Source organism: Meles meles, chromosome 7 (assembly GCF_922984935.1).
Source record: "Meles meles chromosome 7, mMelMel3.1 paternal haplotype, whole genome shotgun sequence".
NCBI lineage: Eukaryota > Metazoa > Chordata > Mammalia > Carnivora > Mustelidae > Meles > Meles meles.
In genome coordinates this window covers 56527747-56533746 of record NC_060072.1, presented here as the reverse complement: position 1 = coordinate 56533746, position 6000 = coordinate 56527747, and positions in this window count along the sequence as shown.

Genomic DNA, 6000 nt, shown 5'->3' with positions numbered 1-6000 from the left:
CTTGTTTAAAGCCTACCATATGCTAGGGCTATGCTAGATGCCTCACGAACAGGACAACATCCCTTGCTGTCGTGGAGAAGACAGATAATAAATAAGTGATCACTGATGATGTCGAGTTGTGATAAATGCTAAGATGTAACAGATGGAAATAAAAATGATGGAGAGTAACCTGGGGAGAGTGGTTTGTGGTGATAACTATGAGATTGGGCAAGGCCTCTGGGAGGCAGTGATAGTTGAGCTGAGATCTCACTGATGAGAAGAAGAAAGTCCCTTCAAGAACCCAGGGGAGGGGGCGCCTGGGTGGCTCAGTGGGTTAAAGCCTCTGCCTTTCGCTCAGGTCATGATCCCAGGGTTCTGGGATCAAGCCCCACATCGGGCTCTCTGCTTGGCAGGGAGCCTGCTTCCTCCTCTCTCTCTCTCTCTGCCTGCCTCTCTCCCTACTTGAGATCTCTATCTGTCAAATAAATAAATAAAATGTTTAAAAAAAAAAAAAAAAGAACCCAGGGGAGAGTTATTTTAGACGAAAGGAATAGCAAGTGCAAAGAATAGTTAAAATGTGTTCACAGTGTGAGGCAATGTGCCTATAACAATATGGCTGGATCTCAAAAACCTAGTGCAGAGTGAGAAAAGTATACAATATACCATGTACATTCAAAATATATGTCCCTTCTTGGGACACTTGGGCGGCTCAGTCCTTAAGCGTCTGCCTACCGCTCAGGTCCTGATCCCAGAATCCCGGGATCTAGCCCTGCATCTGGCTGCCTGCTCAACGGGAAGCCTGCTTCTCTTTCTCCCACTCCCCCTGTTTGTGTTCCCTTTCCCTGTGTCTCTCTCTGTCAAATAAATAAAATCTAAAAAATAATAATAACATAAAATAAAATATATGCCCTCCCAAAAAATAAATAAAATAAATGTCCACAAAATATCACTTTCTGCTGGAGCACATACACCCAGAAAGATACACTTTAGAGATAGGTTATCAATGGAGCGAGAGGAGTTGGGATAAAATTGGGAATTGGGGAGCTGGGAATAAAAGAGAATACATATACAAAGCAAAAAGAAGGAACTTCGGATGACAATGTGCCTTGAACTGAGAAGTGTCAGCTCAACTCAGTGTGCCTGAGATCCTCCCCACCACCACCAGCAGGGCTGAGAAAAGACCCTGATTTAGGAATCACATTGGTGTCTCCAACAACAAAAACAGGTAGGGTGCAGTCAGAGAAGTGGGGTCAGGTCAGACCCTGTAGGGCTATAGGGTCCTCCAGTAAGAAAGTTTGGGGGTGGGTGTTATCCTGAATACAAAAGGAACCTACTGGAAGATGTTGAGCAGGGAAGAGAAAGGATCTACATATTTAAAATATCACTCTCTTTACAGAGACAGATCGTAAAGGATAGAAAGAGAATGTAGGAAGCAAGAGCTGATCTTCTTGCCCCCAGCTCTAAGCATACTGCCTGACACAAAAATGGATGCTGCCTGGATGAATGACAACTCAGGGAAACATCGGAATCAAGTATGAAGGCAGATCAGAAGGAACTTCACTGGTTGTTTCCTCAGGGAGTGAAATCGTTTCTAGCTTTGTGATCACCTCCTGCAAAATACACTAAGGCCTTTGGTCTTTTTATATCTTTTCTCCAAGTTAAAGGAAAGAACAGCAGACACACACTGTATAAGACAACAGGTCACCCTGAGATGGGTTCAATTAGCCCGTGCTTGTGCCAACACAGTCTGAAGCATTCCAGCTCCTCATGCAGCCTGCTACACCTCCACCCTCTCTGTTTTCCCAGGACTGGGAAATTAGGCCAGCCTGGGTGAGCTCTGGGTAACAGTCTTTGGGATAAGGAGAAGTTGACTTATCCCAAAGAAAGTATCTCATACTAACTCTCGCTCTTCCTCTTTCTGTGCTGTGTGCTTGGTAGACGTGCTGGAAATGCTGTGCTCTTCGTTGGACAAAGGAGAAAGAAATTCAAGTCCAGGGAGAAAGAGACACGTCACACAGCAAGGTGACAAGAAACAAGAGTAGAACCCAGGCCTCCAGGGCCCGGCCGGCGCGTTTCCCCACAGAGAACATCAGCTTCCGTGATCTCAGGAGCTTTCTTCCTGCGGACTCACACTCCTAATCCCACTGCCACACAGAGTTTTCTGTAACAACGACAGAGTGGCCAAAGTATTTCTTCAGCTTCCCTTAGACTCGTTTTCCAGGTTCATTTCGAGGGGAGTGGGCAGTGAAAAGTGCTGAGGGAAGCCAGAAGCCCTGACGGTAAAGGAGGGAAGCTAGAGGCCTGGAAAGGAGACCCAGATGGAAGCAATTGGAAGGACTATAAAACTGCATATCAGGGGCGCCTGGGTAGCTCAGTGGGTTAAAGCCTCTGCCTTCAGCTCAGGTCATGATCTCAGGGTCCTGGGATCAAGCCCCACATCGGGCTCTCTGCACCGCGGGGAGCCTGCTTCCTCCTCTCTCTCTGCCTGCCTCTCTGCCTGCCTCTCTGCCTAGTTGTGATTTCTCTCTGTCAAATAAATAAAATATTAAAAAAAAAAAAAAGCCTCTGCCTTCAGCTCAGGTCATGATCCCAGAGTCCTGGGATCGAGCCCCGCATTGGGCTCTCTGCTCAGCAGGGAGCCTGCTTCCTCTTCTGTCTCTGCCTGCCTCTCTGCCTACTTGTGATCTCTGTCTGTCAGATAAATAAATAAAATCTTAAAAAAAAAAAAAAACCTGCATATCATATGGGGTCTAAAGTTCCCCAGGGTTTGTTAAAACGTGTGACAGGAAAGAAAAAAAAAATCACAGGAGATTTCTGGTGCTGCTCTGAGGGGGGACGGATTTCAACTGACTCAGCTGCTCTTAATATATAAACTGCTCTTTTCAGCCAAGCCCAAAGCGTTTCTGTTTGTTCTTGGATAATTCAGATATCAGCTATTTTTAAGACTTCCTGTGGTGCGAGTGTCCCGAAGGCATAGAGGGACGTGGAGAAGACAGGGCTCAGTGGCCCCAACAGCAGCCTGGTGGCGCCATTCCCGGCACAAGGCATGTGGGCAAGATTTGGGCCTCCCCCCAGCACCCACGCCTGGGACAGGATTCACGTCAGACCAGCAGGGGGACCCCAGAGGTTTCCACAGAGGAGAGGCGGCTCCAGCTGAGAGGACTGTCTGCTTTTGACGATGTGGAGTCATTTGGATATTTATATTCTAGTCATGGATACTATAGAAGCCGTTCTAGTAACTGAGCAGTGTCATATCCTGTACTTTAGAACAATGAGGAAGGTTAAAGAGGAAATCCAAATAAACACTCAAAATGATGAGGGGGGAAAGCAGGGCTGAAACAATACACTGGCTCCAGAGGGAGAGGGCAAAGGGACAGACCCCACCTTACTCTCAAAGGTTTTCACAGACCTTAGTACTCCTGCCTTCATAGGACCCTTTTCCCACAAAACAATTCCTAAAAATTATACTTTAAGGCTGCATTAGTATAAGGACAAATATATAAATATAACCATATTAAAATAGTTTCTTTGATGTGAAAGTTCTTTGGTTTGTCGTTTCTATTTTTTTTTTAATTTTATTTTTTATTTGACAGACAGATCACAAGCAGGCAGAGAGGCAGGCAGTGGGGGGGGGGGGAGCAGGCTCCCCACTGAGTAGAGAGCCCAATGCAGGGCTCGGTCCCAGGACCCTGGGATCATGACCTAAGCCAAAGGCAGAGGCTTTAACCCACTGAGCCACCCAGGCGCCCCATGTCCTTTCGATTTTAAAAGAAGTTGAAACCTTTTTTGTGGGCCACTATAAGTATGGTGGGTTCCAGGCACTGTGGCTCCTGCCCTTGGCACATAAGGGAAGGACCATGATGAAGCCTTCAGCGGGTCAGTGACCCTGAGCCATTTGGGGGCATGAGCAAGTCAGGACAGCAGTGAATCCTGGACCAAATGTGGAATGAGCCCCCAAACTTATGAACAAGACTTCTGTAGAAGATGCAGAGTCCTTTGTTCATTACTTTCTGCTGAAGATCCTCGCAGAAGTTGCTTTTCCTGTAGCCAGTCGTGGAGAAAGCTCCCTTTCTGTCCCAAACGTGTTCTGTATTCCTCAAGAAGGAACCAGTGCCAAATGTAATCAGTCAGAAAATTCTCTTTAACTTATAAATTAAAATCTGCTATGAATGTGTATGTTCAAGACAAGAGAGACACGGGATTGTTACAACAAGGGCAAAAACAGAACAGGCCAGAAGAAAGAGAGTTCACATACAAACAACTTAGTTATGTAACAAATCCCTGTCTAGAGGAAGAAAGATCATTGGTCCCAGTTGACTGTTGATGTCTTCTTTTTGCTTTTGATTTGAAAAGCTTCTTAAAATACAGAGGAATCTGTATTTGTTTCTTCTTTGTTGTTGTTCAACAAATAGTCTCAAATATTATGTCAGACCCTGGGCCAGACATCAGGATCCAGAGCTAAGCATGAAACCTAAGCTCCAGTAGGGGAGAGAGACTGTTTAAAAAAATAAGAAGAAATAGGGGTGCCTGGGTCACTCAGTCAGGTAACTGTCCATCTCTTTATTTCGGCTCAGGTCATGATCTCAGTGTCCTGGGATGGAGCCCCATGTCAGGCTCCCTGCTCAGTGGGGAGTCTACTAGAGGTTCTCCCTCTCCCTCTCCCTCTGCCCCTCCCCTTTGTTCTCTCATGTGTGCTCTCGCTCTCTCTCTCTCTAAAATAAATAAATATTTTATAAAAAGAAGAAAGAGGGTGCCTGGGTGGCTCAGTTGGTTAAGCCACTGCCTTCAGCTCAGGTCATGATCCCAGAGTCCCAGGATCAAGTCCTGCATCAGGTTCCCAGCTCCACAGGGAGTCTGCTTTTTCCCTCTGATCTTCTCCCCTCTCATGCTCTCTCTCACTGTCTCTCTCTCAAATAAATAAATAAAATCTTTTAAAAAAAAGAAAGAAAGAAATATTCACAGTCAAGAGGGACAGATAGACACAGAAAAGTAATCACAAGTGAGATGAATGGTACCAAGGAGAAAAGCAAGAGCATCACTTAACCTTTATCTGTGAATCATGGACGTTTTCCCTGTGGAAGTGAATTTTCAGCTGAGACCTGGAATTGACCAGCTGTGTGGGGAATAGGGAATGGCTTAAAGACAGAATATCCTAGGTTAGGCCCTGCCATGGAAAAAATCAAACGAAGCTTATAGTGATTAGAAGATGGTGATTAAGAATGAAGCTGGCAGGGCGCCTGGGTGGCTCAGTGGATTAAGCTGCTGCCTTCGGCTCAGGTCATGATCTCAGGGTCCTGGGATCGAGTCCCGCATCGGGCTCTCTGCTAGGCAGGAAGCCTGCTTCCCTCTCTCTCTCTCTCTCTCTCTGCCTGCTTCTCTGCCTACTTGTGATCTCTGTCAAATTAAAAAAAAAAAAAAAAAAGAATGAAGCTGGCAGTAGAGATAGGGACGTGAATATCTAAGACACCCATATGCCATGTAAAGGATCTGGGATTTGAACTTTATTCCAAGGGCAATAGGAAGCCTTTGAAGAGATTGAGGCAGAGATGTATTTGAAAAGATCACTCAGTCAGCTGCAGTGGAGAACAGACTGGGCTGGGGGAGGGATGCGGGAACATCAGTTACCAGGTGTTCAAGCCAAAGATGATAGTGTTTTGGATCAGAGAGGGGCAGTGGGGGTGGAGAGAAATGGACAAAATCAAAGGGTGTGGAGAGGCTGGATAAATCCTCATGAATGATTTAACGTGAAAGATGAAGGCCAGTCATCACATTGATGATTCCCAATGTTCAGCTTGAGCAAAAAGAAACAGACTGGAACCTTTACATAGCTAGGAGACCCCAGAAGAGAGGCAAATATGTGGGCAGATAAAGGGAGTGAGGTCATGTTCAGAAGAGAATGGTTCTTGTAGGAACTGAGATTTGAACCCAAGCAGACTGGCTCCAGAGTTCCCACTCTCACCACCATACTATATCATGTGTGTGTTATCCCTAATAAGGCTAAGGGAGATAGAAATATAAGTA